This window comes from Cervus canadensis, chromosome 18, assembly GCF_019320065.1.
Source record: "Cervus canadensis isolate Bull #8, Minnesota chromosome 18, ASM1932006v1, whole genome shotgun sequence".
In the NCBI taxonomy this organism is placed as follows: Eukaryota; Metazoa; Chordata; class Mammalia; order Artiodactyla; family Cervidae; genus Cervus; species Cervus canadensis.
Window position 1 is genome coordinate 22,298,273 of NC_057403.1, and position 15,976 is coordinate 22,314,248.

The 15,976-nt window shown below is 42.8% G+C and overlaps 1 long non-coding RNA gene across 1 annotated transcript; it reads left to right on the forward strand.

The window, feature by feature from the left end:
* Positions 1-326: 326 nt before the first annotated feature.
* On the forward strand, positions 327-11,907 carry LOC122420135. Its single transcript, XR_006263196.1, has 4 exons — positions 327-429; positions 9,669-9,711; positions 10,457-10,502; positions 11,386-11,907. It is a non-coding gene; the product is annotated as an uncharacterized LOC122420135 (long non-coding RNA).
* Positions 11,908-15,976: the final 4,069 nt, after the last annotated feature.

Here is a 15,976-nt window from a genome sequence, read left to right on the forward strand (position 1 = left end):
GTCGTTTTCGCTTTCTCGCAAAACATAATGAGTATCTCGTTGCTTTCGCTCAGGCTGTGCCTGCGTCTTAACTCGTAGCGGTGCCTCAGTGGGTCTGCAGAGAGGCCAGTGTCATTAGAAACAGAAGTTGAATGTCACTCAGGGCTCTCCTAGTGAGGAGAGGCACCACGCAGGGTGCAGGGACCCAGGGGAAGGGCCAGGTTTGAAAGAGCTTGTGGCCCCTGAAGGGGGCGTGTCTAGGGCAGAGCTGAGAGCTGGTGGTTTTCTGAAGAGGCGCCAGGAAGTGCCCGGTGGGGTGGGGCCAAGCCCTCTGCTGAGTATTGCTTTTTGAATAACCCGGGTGTGTTTGGAGCTCTGGAGGTGGTCTCTGATAGCCCGGGGCCTGGACCGGAGGAATTTCGGCTATGTGTGTGAGAAGCAGATGTGGAGGTACTTGTGTCTTCACAGAGCTGAGAAAGCTTGCTAGGGGTAGTGTCATTGCACCCGAATCCTTGGGCACGTTGTGGCCATCAGAAGCCGTGCAGAGACTCCAGATGGCGCGAGATACATTTCCCAAAGCTTCTTCAGTGCAGGAGTCTCTGAGGGCACTGACGGGCCTCTCTCTTGACTGGAACTTGGAAGGAAAAAGTGTAAATGAGCACTGGGTTGCCTCAGAACCCCAGGAAAGGACTAGAAGGTGTGAGACGTCTGTGTCCTTAGCACATGAAAGGTGCTTCCACTGCATCTCCTTGAAGGCGGATGTCATCTGGTAAGCTCACACGGCTGCCGAAAGAAGTGTGGTGGGTCCTGCGGCTCCACCCTCAAACCAGTGGACCGGCCAGGTTGGAGGAAAGGAAAGTTTGCTTTATTTCAGACGCCGGCAGGCCGGGGACAGTTGGTGGACACCTGCGCAAAGGCTGACTGACGGCTCCCCCACCCAAACCCAGCAGGATGGGGGGAAGGTGTCAGGTCACGCAGGGGAATCGGGTCCCTTAAGTGGGGCAAGTGCAGGCTGGGTCAGGGGTTGGGCTGGAGGGGTGAGATCGAGAGGTCTGCCCCCTCCCCACACCCTTTGTGGGGTGTGTTCAGGCATCACAGCCAGGCTCCCGCTTTTGTTCTCCAGCTGGGAGGTGGTGATTGGGTTTCTGATCTGCTTTCCTATCTTGTACATCATTGGCCCCAACTGTTCGTGTGGGGTCTTCCTGAAAAAGGGACTGAACTCTTGTCCCCGAAATTGGCAGGTGGACTCCTAAGCACTGGACCGCTGGGGAAAGCCGGAACAATATATTAAGACAGGCCAGATCTGGGCCTCCTGTAGCCCTGGGCCTAAATGGTTCACATCAGGAAGCCTGTGGAAGGTTACTCTGCCCCTTTCATTCCCCCACTTTATCCTCTAGGCGCCCATTTCTCCTCTGGGCTCGACGGGTATACATCCTGATTGGGATGTGATTTGATTTCAGAAATGGGCTTCTCAAACCATCCAGTGCCACCGCAGCCTCTCTGAATATTCGGCTACTGAACTGGATTGTCTCCAAACCTGTCTGGTCTCAAGTCCCCAATGTGAGCCTGCGGACCTCCACTCCCCTTCCCGTTTCTCTGACCCAGATGTGCACTCCAGCCGCCTGGCCTCCGCCCCCGACAGAGGGCTCCTGTCGACTCCCACCCCACCCCTGCGCTTTCTCCTGCTGGAGACCCGCTCCCAGGCTAGGGTCCACGGTAGAGACCCTGGGCTGGACATCAGGCAGATCCCGCCAAAGAAACAGACCATCCACTGCACTGCATTTACTTAAATCTTTTACTTTAGAAAAATTGTGAAGTACAGTTCGGGCGAGGCAGAAAAGGAAAGACGACCTCAACAGAAGTAGGCTATCTTTATTCAGGCAAGAGGGGCGACAATTGGCCTAAGGACCAGGCTGAGCGCCGAGAGGGATCCGGGAGGCTTCACATTTATAGGGAGGTTTGTGGAAGTGATAAGGGACACGTTAATCAGGCAGGATATTTTGAGTATTCTTTTGTTGAGATTCTTTATTTTGAGTATTCTTTTGTAGCTAGAATTCTTTTGTAGTAAGATTTCTTTTGTAGTATTCTTTTGTAAGCAGAGGGTGATAAGTCTTCTGGGCGGGTGTAGGGGGTGGAAGGTTTCCCGACAGGGGGCGATAAGTCCCAGATAGATACAACCGGCCTGGAGCATCAGGGCCCAACTAAAGCTCTGTTTCGTTTTCTGCGAAGTTAGATGATTCAGCAAGGGGCCTTTGAGACTGTTGTTCTCTTGTCTAGGCCCAAAAAACTCTTTCATAAATAGAGATTAAACCATAAAGTCTTCAGATCGCTTGTGACCAAACATCGCCTTAAATATAGAAAAGATCCTCTTCTGTAAAGAACTCAGGCCCAGCTGGTTCCATGCCACGGAACCTATCTTCTCTAGGGCCCATCCGATGAAACATTTAACTAGGTGTTTAAGCAGCCATTTGAGGAGCGTCAGAGCCTGCTCCATTAGATATACTGTAATTCTGTAGAAGACATTCTGTAAACTCTGTAACTCATCTTTTACAAATTCACTTAATTTCTCAGTAAGAACATCAGCAAGTTCATTTTGAAGAGTTTTCATTAGCTTGGTCTGGGTAAAAGAAATAAATATCTCCATGCCGAGAAAGTGAGCTTCTCTGAGCTTCAGCTTGTCTGAACTTCAGCTTTTCCGGGCTCATCTGCTCCACTCAGTCCAGGCCCTGAATTTATTTTGGCTGAAGGAGCAGTAATCGGCCCATTCTTTAGCAAACAGTACATACAAAAATGGCACTAAAGGGCTCTAAAGGGCAGCAGGAAATCCCCAGTTAGAGGCTGCAGTTTTCACTGTTATGTTAGATAAGTTTCACCAGGATTTTGATGTTCTATTTTTCAATGTTTTGTGTTACTAGAACTTCCCTAGCTTTACTTCCATTGTGGTCACTGTATTTTTGCAGATTTTTCTCATCACATCTCAGGTTCAGTCCTTGCCCTAGGGGTGTTTATTGCAGACATGGGTTGACTGCCTCAAATTATTGCGCAATGTGCCTCCTCTGGTCTCTGTCTGTCACAGCCCTTTTTCAGTCCCTGTGTTACTTGTGCTGTTGTAGCCACGTGTTCTGGGAAACAAACTCACTCAGAAGGACAGTTCAGATAGTGGAGCGCAGTTTTTTACACTGGCGGGCCCAAGGCAGAGTCTCCTCTTAGCCAAGGACCCTGACCAGTTTTTCTGAAAACCTGTTATACCCTAAGTGTACGTGCCCAAACCCAGCTCCCCAAATTCCCTGAAACTAGTCTGAACAAAGGAACAGAAAGACACAATCAAAGTTAACCCATGATTCATATGCCTTAAGCCTAGGTAGTTAACAGTGGACAATTATCAATAGGCCTGTGGTCATACCCCAATAAGCATAATAGAATTTATGATTCTATTTGGTTACACAGATAATTAGGGTATTCTTTCAGGCAACAGAGAGTCTAGGTACGAGCCCTGGGGCTCTTCCTTCCAGGGGGCCTGGTTTTCCAGTTGGCATGTTGTTTCCATAGATACTGGGCATAGAGCTGAAAGTCCACAGTCCTGCCCAAGATGGAGCCCTGCTTTCAAATGGAGCCAGTTCTGTCTGTTTTCTCTTTCATCCCCCCGCGCTTGATGCTCCTAACTCATAGTATGAGCATCATTCACAGGGATATATTGCACCCTGACTCTTCGACCTCCAATTTGGGAGAACGACATCAACCTTTGGGTTACAAAGTTCATAATACTTTGTAAAATAAAGGGTCCACAAAGCAGAACTATCAAGGCAACTGTAACAATGGTAAATATAGTTTTCCACCAATCACCCTTCACCCAAGATAGGACTGAAGGTCAAAACGGAGGATTATCATCAGACATAATTTTACCTGAGCTTTCATGTCATCTAGGGTGGCTGATCTATAGCCAGACAAATCAGGAATATATACACAACATTGAACTTTAATGACAGCACAGGTCCCTCTTTGTCCTGAAACTGAGGGTAGTTTCAAGGTGATACCGGAAAGTGTTTGTTGCAACAGATGCTTGTAGAGCTTCATCTCTTTTTCTTCTTTAAGATGATCTTGATTTCCCGGGGATCAGCGGGGTCCTTTGTGTAGTCCCCTTGGTGTCCTCCAGGTCTGTGTGATATGCTCTCTTCACCCTCATGTGATGGATTCAGGGGGTGACACCTGCAACTTTAACTCAGTCGGGCTGGTTAGAACAACAGTACACGGGCCCTTCCAGTGTGGGGCCAACGAGTCGTGTTTCCAGTCCTTGACCACTCCTGATCCCCGGGCACACATTCGTGAATGTGCTCCCCAAGGGGGAACGGCACCCTTTCTTGTACAAACTTCGTTCCCTGATTTATGACCTTACCCAGTTGTTCCATCTGCTGTGAAATCTCATGTCCCCTTACCTGAGGCAAATTTGTTGACACCTGTTTTATTCTGGGAGGGGGCCTCCCATGCACAATTTTGTCCGGAGAAGAGCCATGGGACCGCGGGGTCATCCTGAGTCTGAGCAGAGTCGTCGGAAACAAGTCTCCCCAGGAGCAGTCAGTCTCTGAGATCCACTGGGAGAGCGTCTCTGTATGTGTCCGGTTGGTTCATTCCACCATCTCAGAACTCTGGGGCCTATATGCTGTATGTAATTTCCACTTGATGTTTCAAGTTTTGCTCGCTTGTTATAGTAAATCAGCTCTGAAAGACGGGCCATGGTCCGGTCCAATGCTGGTAGGAAATCCAAATCTGGGAACTGTCTTCCTAAGCAGGCACCGGGCTACTCTTGATGCTCTTCCAGTCCGGGTAGGAAAAGCTTCTACCCATCCCGAGAACGCACACTCTATAACCAGCAGGAAACAGTAGTGTCGGTGAGGTTTCATTTCAGTGAAGTCCACTTCCAGGTGTTCAAAGGGCAGCGTGCCTTTTAGCTGAATCCCTGGAGGTTTCTGTCTGTGCTGAGAGGCAGCATGGACCTGTGAGCAGGCAGTGCAGTTCTGAGATTTTGTCCTGCATAGTGAAGAGAGGCGGGAACCAAGAAACATTTTCAAATGAGCTCTTCCAGTTTATCATGGCCTAGATGGGTCAGTTGGTGTGTTTGGCTTACCAGGGTGGGTGCCAGCTCCTCTGGTACCAATAATTTGCCACTTGGCAATTCCCACCATCCCTTTTCAGGCGTGATGGCCCCTTGTGCTTTGGCTAGATGGTTGTGGGCTTCAGTGTACTTTGCAGAGTCTAGCGTTAGGTCAGGCAGCTCTGCCAATACCAGAGCTTTAACAGGGGCTTCGCTTGTCACCCCCAAGCCCTCGGCTGCTTGTCTAGCAAGGACTTGGCAGGAATTGGAAGCAGCCACTCTGAGCTTTATGCTTTCTGGTGTCTTTCCCCTGGTATAAGATTTCCAGCAGCTAATGAAGTCTGGTTTGCATTCGGTTCATGGGTGTCTGATCAAAAGTGAGAAATGCTCCTTTGATTCCCTCTGAGAACCTCCTAGGACACATTTTGGAAGACTGGTCGAGCTATACGTTTAAACCTATCAATAAGGAAAAAATAGTTTAACACTATGTAGTCACAATATTCTTTAGACTTTGGAGAAAATGGTTGAGAGGGAACTCTTTTGAAATTTCAGAACTTTTTTTTTTTTTGCATGTGCTGTTGGAGAGAATGACTTGATAACACACTTCCATTTTTTAGAACGCTTACCCTGAGAGAACAAAGATATTCCAAGGAGGAAAGTTGATGTTAAGCCTCACCATGTCCCTAAGTATTTATACAAACACAGCCCACATTGCCTGTGTCTCAGCCTTGGCTTACTTAGAATTGCAACTGAGCCGGGAGAGGGGGGTGGGAGGAGGGAAGAAAAAGCCTTTGACCTCAAGTGTGTACATTTGACTGTTCTCTCTGTTTTTCATGAACTGACAAGTTTAATTGCAGTGCCTGATTCATGAAATGTAAAGTGAGGAACAGATCTCTGCTCGTGTGTATGTCTCAGTGTGTCTTTGTCTCTAGATAATATTCCTGAGATTACTAAATAGAGATCATATTATACATTATCTCATATAGAGCTCTAAATGCGCTCTATTGCACTGACTTCAAATAAGCGCTTACAACTGTTGTATTTCTGAGTCACAGAATCTGGGAAATGTTCATGAAGTCTTTGTCTGGTACTGACATCATTTTAGCCCGTTTAACTGTGTCTATTACTAGAGACAGGAGACAGCAACATTCTTTCATTGTACTTAGTTCTACTGCAAGTCACTAGGGCACACCTGTTGCAACATTTGTCAGCAAGAAAGTTCACTCACACTGCTATATTGTCATAAATAACTGAGATAAATGGCATAGATAAAATACCGACACATTGAGTTCTGAACAAGTCTATGTTTACTTATCTTTGCCTTTTATGAAAAACCACATACATATTTGAGTTTATTAAGTACATATCTTGTATGACATAAAGGAAAATTGTGCCCTAAGATATGTATGTCTTATAGGTTACAAAATCTGTTGATAAAAAACTTCAATTGCCTGTTTCTTGGTTTTAAGTTTTAAGGCATTTTAAAAATGCCATATGACTTAACATCTACTAAAAAGAAATAATGGTAAAATAATAAAAAATAAAAAATATAAATAAATGAAATGAAAATGAAAACATAATATATAAAAATAATACAATAATATATGACATAATGACATAGGAATATATAAATATATTAAAATATAAATCTATTACATGTATGTATATATAGTATATTTATTGTGTATTATATTATAATTATATTATATTACAATTCTTATATCTGATATGTAAAATTTTTCTTATACTTATAAACATTTAATGAAAAAGTTTTTAAATTTTCATTAAACAATTGTATACTTATTAAAAAATTAAATATATAATATGTATTACCATTACATATAATATTATACATATTAATAAGGATATATTTAGGATATATAAAATATAAATATAGAATTTATACAAAAGTACATTAAATATATATAACTATATGTTAATAATAAAACACATATTTATATAGAGGATTATACATATAAATTTATGTATAAATATATAATATATACATGTAGAGATATAATTAATTTACATCATATATTTCATTATATATAATTGCTATATTATATATTATATAAAGTAATTATATATATATATAAGAATTATATATATATTATATATAAATGCAACCATTATATTTTGTAAAATTGATATATATATTGTGCATATATTGCTTAAATATATAATAAATACTATTATATATATATAATATTGATATGTGATATATAGTAATATATATCATCTAAAATATATGTTATATATCAAAGTATATTATATATTACATATAATGCTGATTTTACTTTATTATATATACTTCAGTTTATATCCATATAAAGTATATTTACATATACTTTATTATTATATTATAGTTTTTATAGCTCTATATATATATCCTGTATTATTTATATAATATATAAACAACACCATTTAATATTAATAGATAATTGAAATGGATTATATATAACTATATTAAATATGAAAATATATAACATGTGTAATAAATATTATTATATGCCAAGTATTTTTAATTTAATTATTATATATCATGTATGTAACATAACACATAATATCATATATGAATATATATTGAAATATATAATATTATATTGTTTTATATATATTATCATTATTAATATTAATACAATATCATCATTACCATCTAATATGTATTAATTTATATAATATATAAAGTGTAACTTATTATGTTTATTATAATAATATATTGTCTATTTAACAAATATGTATATTAATTCAATATAATCCTGAACAGTAACATATATATAATGTAATATAATATTTATATAATATTAAATGTATGTAATATAATATTTAATTAATAAATAATATCTAATTGACAATTATATAATCATAAAATATACTTATTTTATTGATATATAATATATTTTCTATATGTAATATATTCATTATTTTATTATTACATAATATAATATAATATATAACTATTATTATCATATAATATATATTTCTATATAACTGTACATATTATATCCATGATATATATTTAATATTGGATATAATATAACTATATACATAAACATAACTATCTAAATAATTGTATACTATAAGTTGTAACATACCCATATATATGAATGTGTAAAAAATATATTTTATATATAAATTAATAATGCATTAATTTTTATGTAATATATATTTCTATTAAAGTATTAGTTATTGAATAAATATAAATAAAAATTTATGTAAAATAGAATTTATATAAAAATATAAATATAATATTTATATAAATATAATATATAAATATTTATATGAATATTTATGATATATATCACATATAAATATATGTGATATAAAATATATGATACATAATATAAGATATATCAGATAATATCATATACAACAAATATATATAAAATAATATTTATCATTATACTTTATTATATACAGTTTACTGTCCGTAAAGTATGTTTATATATACTTTATTATCATATATTTTACTTATTATATATACTATAAAATGCCATTATATAATTCAATAATGTATATTATATAACATATAATGTATATGTTATATGATAGATTATATAGAATATAGAATATATAATACAATATAATATAATATTATCTATTATACATTTTCTCTTCAGTTCAGTTTAGTTGCTCAGTCGTGTCCGACCTTTTGTGACCCCACAGACTGCAGCATGCCAGGCCTCCCATCCATCACCAATTCTGGAGTCCACCCAAACTTATGTCCACTGAATCAGTGATGCCATCCAACCATCTCATCCTCTGTTGTCCCCTACTCTGCCTGCCCTCAGTCTTTCCCAGTATCAGGGTCTTTTCAAATGAGTCAGCTCTTCACATCAGGTGGCCAAAGTATTGGAGTTTCAGCTTCAACATCAGTCCTTCCAATGAACACCCAGGACTGATCGCCTTTAGGATGGACTGGTTGGACCTCCTTGCAGTCCAAGGGACTCTCAAGGGTCTTCTCCAACACCACAGTTCAAAAGCGTCAATTCTTCAGCGCTCAGCTTTCTCTACAGTCCAACTGTCACATCCATACATGACTACTGGATAAACCATAGCCTTGACTAAACGGACCTTTGTGGACAAAGGAACGTCTCTGCTTTTTCATATGCTCTCTAGGTGGGTCATAGCTTTCCTTCCAAGGAGTAAGCGTCTTTTAATTTCATGGCTGCAGTCACCATCTGCAGTCATTTGGAGCCCAAAAAAATTAAGTCTCTCACTGCTTCATTGTTTCCCCATCTATTTGCCATGAAATGATGGGACCTGATGCCATGATCTTAATTTTCTGAATGTTGAGCTTTAAGCCAACTTTTTCACTCTCCTCTTTCACTTTCGTCAACAGGCTCTTTAGTTCTTCTTCGCTTTCTGCCATAAGGGTGGTGTCATCTGCATATCTCAGGTTACTGATATTTCTCCCTACAATCTTGACTCCAGCTTCTGCTTCTTCCAGCCCAGCATTTCTCATGATGTGACTTTAGCAAGAATTGTGTACAGTTCAGGATTGATTAAAATTAAATATAATTTAATCAAGTAAATGACTTTTATTATTAATAGTAAGCTACAACAATACTGAAATTTGGTTTTCTCTCTCTGTTAACAGAACAAACTTTCCTGGAATATTGAGCTGCCTTGGACAACAGATGGTAAGTCTCTTTCTCTAGCTAACTCTGAGTGTTCCAGAGGAACTGTGAGGCATCTCAGAGGGAAATATTAGATTAACTAGCATCACCGGTATGTTAAACACCATGGGGAGCATTATCAAGTGAAGGAGAAGCCTTCTCAGGTTAAACTGGGATGGATATTATTAATAGAGATTTGCTAAAAAAAATTATGGAATTCCTACAAACCTAGTAGGTCCCTACGTCATAATTAGGACATACCAGGGCATACCAAGTTCTGCTACCAAGTCACAGTTCTGGTTATTGTGACCAAGTTTCTTAACCCGTCACATTCTGCTCAGGTGTATCACCATGTCTTTCCGTCTTTAAGTCAGGCGCACACAGTTACTATACTCTGATGGTTTTGCAAAAGGTCTTCATCGCCCAAGAAGATTCATAGGAGAGACCATTTTGACAAGCACTGATGTCTGATCAATTTCACATTATACCAGGCAACTAAGTGGATAAGAAAATTTAAAATCTCCATTTAAAAAACCTGCTGGTATTATAAAAGTGTTTAACAAAAGATGAAATACTGAGTCAACTTGTAAATATAGTTTTAAAGTTTATGGGTTGTTTGTTTATTTTTTTTTTTTGCTCTGAAATATTATTGATCTGTTGGCTTTCTAGATAAAGCCCAGCCCTTCCCCTCAAGCTACTAATGATTGACAGCAACTGAATAAATGCCCTCTGTGAGTAAAACGGAAATATGTTACTTTTCTCTCTCTAGGTTTCTCCAGAAGTTAGAGATGCTTAACTCTGAGCAGCCTTATCAGGTAAATAAAAATGACTATCTCCTGACATTTGCAATAATCCTCATATTTTGGGGCCCTTTAGAAGAGAGAAATCCGCAAGCAAAATCAAATGGCAGGATTTGGGCCTGAATTTCCTGAGGTTACAATGGTGTTGGTTCCTTGTTTTCTGGAATTCAGTCTGAGACTCTCTTTTGTACATGTAGTTTTATGATTGACTTATTTACTCATTCTTGGAGGCTGGGTCTTTGATGGAGCGCACAGGCTCTTCGTTCCTAGCTCGGGCTTCCTCTAGTTGCAACACTAATTGTGAACGAGACAGTTCAAGCTCTAGCCTCACGGCAAAGACCACTGGGACACTACATATTTATCAGATGGAAACACTCAAAAACTCATCTTCCTTGTTGCCCTTTAAAATAGGAATACTCTTTTGGAAAATATCACAAATCATTAATCATTATCCTCATGGTAATATGCTTTCATGTTTTTCAAATGTTGGTCCAAGGGCTATAAGAAGGCAATCAAAGAGAGAAATAATATTTCCTCAACATAAACTGTTGATGCTAACGAAGCTTGGAACATGAGATTATTTCCAGCTCTTGTGTCCTTTCCTCAAATTACACAGGCTGACTCCCCTTGGAACTGGAGCCAAGAAGGAACTTATGAGGCCTTCGCAGATCCCACCCATGTGCACCTGCCTTGTATCTATGAAAAACAACTTCAGTCAAGAATATATTCAATCATAGAAGTGAGACAATACAGAAAGAAAAGAAACTGTCAAGGAAGTCAAAATAATAATATCGTAGCTATTAAACAAATTCATGGGCTGTTAGCTCTTCCCCAAGGGCTATCAATAAATATTTGGAGCCGTCCTGGTTCCAAATGTCCTATTTGACCTGTTTTACAGAATCTGAAACCCCTGCCAGATGGAAGAAGTGAACTATGCCACCCACAAGCAGGAAGACCTGAGACCGGCTGGAACCACAAGGGTGATGCTGCTGCTGCCCGAGACCTCATCACAGACCCAAGGGAAGAGCATCCTCGCGTTGATCAGGGTCTGCTCCTTGAACACCATAAGACTCCTCAGACCCCTCCAGGACCAGACACACAGCCTTTTATTTATGTTAATATTTTATTGATCTATTTATTTGGCTGCCTTGGTTCTGATTTGCAGGTGCGGGATAGTCCCTCCCTCTGGTGGGATCTTGCTTGTAGCGCAGAGACTCACCAGCTGTGGGGCGAGGGCTCAGCTGCTCCTGGGCTGTGAGATCTTAGATTCCCCATCAGGGATCGAACCCAGGTCCGCTGCATTTCAAGATGGACTCTAAGCCACTGGACGACTGGAAGTCCCAGGACACAGTCTTGAGGGCATTAGCCTGCTTGGTCCCCCGTGTGTGTCAAAGCAGTAAAACTAGTTTTTCCATTTCTCTTAAAACTCTCTCTCTCAGATGTACTCTGGCCCCAGGACACAGAGGCCCAATTTTGGCAAGGAGAGCTGGAGAGAAGCCAGGAGCCATTGGAAGAACAGGGTCCTGGGGGCAGGAGGGCTGAGGGACCTGAGTCTCACTGGGGTGGAAGGCTGCGAGAGGCCAAACGGGGCTTCCGGAGGTGGTGTCCTGCGGGCAGCAGGCTCAGCGCTGCGGCGCAGACCCGGGGCTGCGGAGGCAGACTCCCGATCTCAGCAGATCGGCCACAGGAGCCGGGGCGGCCCTGAGAGGGGTCGGGGCGCACAGGGCCCGGGCGCCAGTCATCCAGGGACAGAACAGGGTCAGAACAGACAGGAGGAGAAGCTCTGTGCCACGGAGGCGCCCCCGGAGTGTAAGGACCGGCCCGGAGGGGAAGCGTGTGGACCAGGGTGTGGACTCCAAGAAGCTCTGTGCTTCCCAAGGCGGGGCCCAGGAGGCTGGCGGTTCCAACAGCGCTGGATGCACCTGAGGCCTCTTTGCCTCAAGAATGGAAACTGGGGAGGCAGCCCCGTCTGTCCCGTCCGATCAGTTATTCCTCTCCCTGACTTGTCCCACCCACCCCTCAGGGCAGTGCCCTTTTCTTCACCCCTCGCCCCCTAAACTCGTCCCCCATCCCCGGCTTTTCTAGATTCTTCTGTGCTCTGCACACTCCGAGGCCTGCCCCATCCTCCATTCTCTCCCCCTCCCCGCTCTCCAGGTTCTAGATTTCAGACAGGCTGGGACCTGGGCTGCAGTGCTTCCTCGTGGACACACAGCTTCTTGAGCCACAGACAGCAAGGAAACCACAAATGACTAACAATCACTACACACACGGGCAGCGGGGGCAAGTGATGCACCAGATCAGAAAGAAAAGATCAAAACTCCAGTCCCCCCTTCAGAGCTGGAGAACTAAAGTGGGGTCCTGGACGTGATGCCTGCACACAGCTCCACCAAGGGGCTGCACAGACCTCGCATTCAGCCCTCCCGCCCAACGCTGGACCCAGCCCGCCCTCTCCCCATTTAATGGAGCAGATTTCCCACAGGCGCCCTGACACCCCCTCACCCCCCAGGAGCAAACAAGGGAACTTGTCACTTGTTTGACTCCCTTCCTGATGCACCCAGAGCTCCAATAAAACCTTGTCTGAATATCCTGTCTGGCCTCTTATCAGTGTCTGTTGACTTAGGATTCCAAGAACCCTGGTGGGTCACATGCCCTTCTGGCTCTCCACACTCCTGGGTCAGCCCTGTCCTCCCTTTCCTCCCTGCCCCTCCCTGTCTTCCAGACGCTCTGTCCTCGGTGCCAGCCCTTCCCTGGACCCTGGATCCATTTTCCCTCCACTGTGGTCTCAGTGTTTCACCTACTCACACGTATCAGCATCTCCCAGATGCGGTTGAAGCATGGCTTCAACTTCCAAGGTGGGCATTCGCTTTCCTACAGAGCTTCTCCAGATGCTGGACGCCCCAGCCAGACCCTCTCTGAGAGAAATCCTGCCCTTCTCAGCCTGGTCCCAGCTGGAGCCTGGAAAGCCTGCCCTCTGTCCCACACTCTAGACCCCACTCCAAGACCTCTCACCATTGGCCTCCCTCACTTCCCCTGGGCTCGAGTCTGGGAAGCCTTTACGCTCACACCCTGTCTCAACTCCCTTCCTTTGTTTTAAATTCTAAAATTATTTCATTGACAATTTTGAAAGGCACTTTCCATTTACAGCTCTTACAAAATATTGCCTATATTCCCCGTGTTGCACGATCCATCCTTGAGGCTGTCTTAGGGCTTCTCAGGTGGCACTAGTATTCAAGAATCTGCCTGCCAATCCAGGACGCACAGGAGACACGGGATCGATCCCTGGGTAGGCGAGATCGCCTGCAGAAGGAAATGGTAACCCAATCCCAGTATTCTTGCCTGGAAAATTCCGTGGACAGGGGAGCCTGTCTTACTCCCAGATTTTGTACCTCCTCCTCCCCATAGTTAAGCCCCTGCTCTCCTACGAGAAACCACTAGTCATTCAAAGTATCAGTGAGTCTGCTGCTTTTGTGTTGTACGCACTATCTTGCTTATTTGTCAGGTTCCTCATGTTAGTGAACCCGACATTATTTGTAACTATTTTCTCCCCTTCAGGCTGTTATCACTCTTTAGTCGGTGTTTTCCTTTGCTGTGCAAAACTTTTCAACTTCATTAGGCCCGAGAAGATCCACTGGAGAATAGATAGGCACCCGCTCCAGTATTCTTGGGCTTCCCCGGTGGCTCAGCTGCTAAAGAATCCGTCTGCAGTGTTGGAGACCTGGGTTTGATCCCTGGGTTGCAAAGATCCCCTGGAGAAGGGAAAGGTTACCCACCCCAGTATTCTGGCCTGGAGAATTCCATGGACTGTCTAGTCCATGGGGTTGCGAAGAGTCAGACATGACTGAAGAGTCTTAGCATGGCAATCTTTTTTTAAAAAATTATTTTTTAATTGGAGAAAAATTGCTTAACAATGTTATGTTGGTTTCTGCCATACAACAGTGTGAATCAGTCATAATTACATATATATGTGTGTATATATATATATACATATATATCCCATCCCTCGAGAACCTCCCTCCCTCCCTCTCCCCCAGCCCACCCCTCTAGCTCATCACAGAGCAGGAGGCTGGGCTCCCTGCACTATCTAGGAACTTCTCGGCTGATCTGTGTGAGACGTGGCTGTGTGTACATGTCGATGCATCTTTCTCCATTCGTCCCACTCTGTCCTTCCCCAGTGCCGTCCACCAGTCCTTTCTTTATATCTGTGTCTCCATTCCTTCTCTGAAAACCGGTTCATCAATATCATTTTTCTAGATTCCATATATATCATTAATATACAATATTTGTTGTTCTCTGACGTACTTCACTCCGTGTGACAGGGTCTCGGTTCATCTACCTCACTAGAACTTACTCAACTTTTTTCCTTTTTATAGCTGAGTAATATTGTTTTTCCAGTGGTCATGTATGGATGTGAGAGTTGGACTCTGAAGAAAGCTGAGCGCCGGAGAATTGATGCTTTTGAATTGTGGTGTTGGAGAAGACCCTTGAGAGTCCCTTGGACTGCAAGGAGATCCAACCAGTCCATCCTAAAGGAGATCAGTCCTGGGTGTTCATTGGAAGGACTGATGTTGAAGCTGAAACTCCAATACTTTGGCCACCTGATGCAAAGAGTTGACTCGTTGGAAAAGACCCTGATGCTGGGAGGGATTGGGGGCAGGAGGAGAAGGGGACGACAGAGGATGAGATGGTTGGATGGCATCACCAACTCGATGGACATGGGTTTGGGTAAACCCCAGGAGTTGGTGATGGACAGGGAGGCCTGGCGTGCTGCGATTCATGGGGTTGCAAAGGGTCGGACACGACTGAGTGACTGAACTGAACTGAACTGAATATTCCATTGTATATACACACATACCACAACTTCTTTATCCATGGACATCTAGGTTGCTTCCATGTGCTGCAATGAACACTGGAATAATAGACTTTTTGATGATGGTCATTCTGACCAGTGTAGGGTGAAACCTTATTCTAGTACTGATTGGCAGTTCTTTATAATTTGTGACGTTCAGTATCTTTCCAGGTCCCTGTTTACCTTCTACACTGCGAGTACAACTTACCTCTTGAAATTAGCTTTTTGAAGGTCTGCCCTGTTTTGAATTCTTTTCCGGTGATTTACCCCTGGGCATTTGTTAAGGGCAGGTGTTATTTCCAGCCCCACAGGCTTGTGAATACCCATCAGCCCAGGTTTTCAAGCGGTTGTTTTGGGAAAAGGCCACAAGGCGGCAGCATTTCTTCATGCCCAACTCTGGGTACCTGGGCAACCAGAGCCTTAGGACAAGTCCTATGCCTGGGTTGTCAGTGAGAGTGGCTATGCGCAAGGCTTGTGGCTCCTTACTTCCTCCCCCTTACCCTCCATCCCCAAGACAGATGCCGATTGCAACACCACTCTGCAGAAGGTGGTGTCATCCACAGCTGGGCTGACGCTAAGGAAGGAAGCTGGAGGTGAGAACCCCACCACCAGGAGACGCAGAGCCAGGACTTTGCAAAGCTCT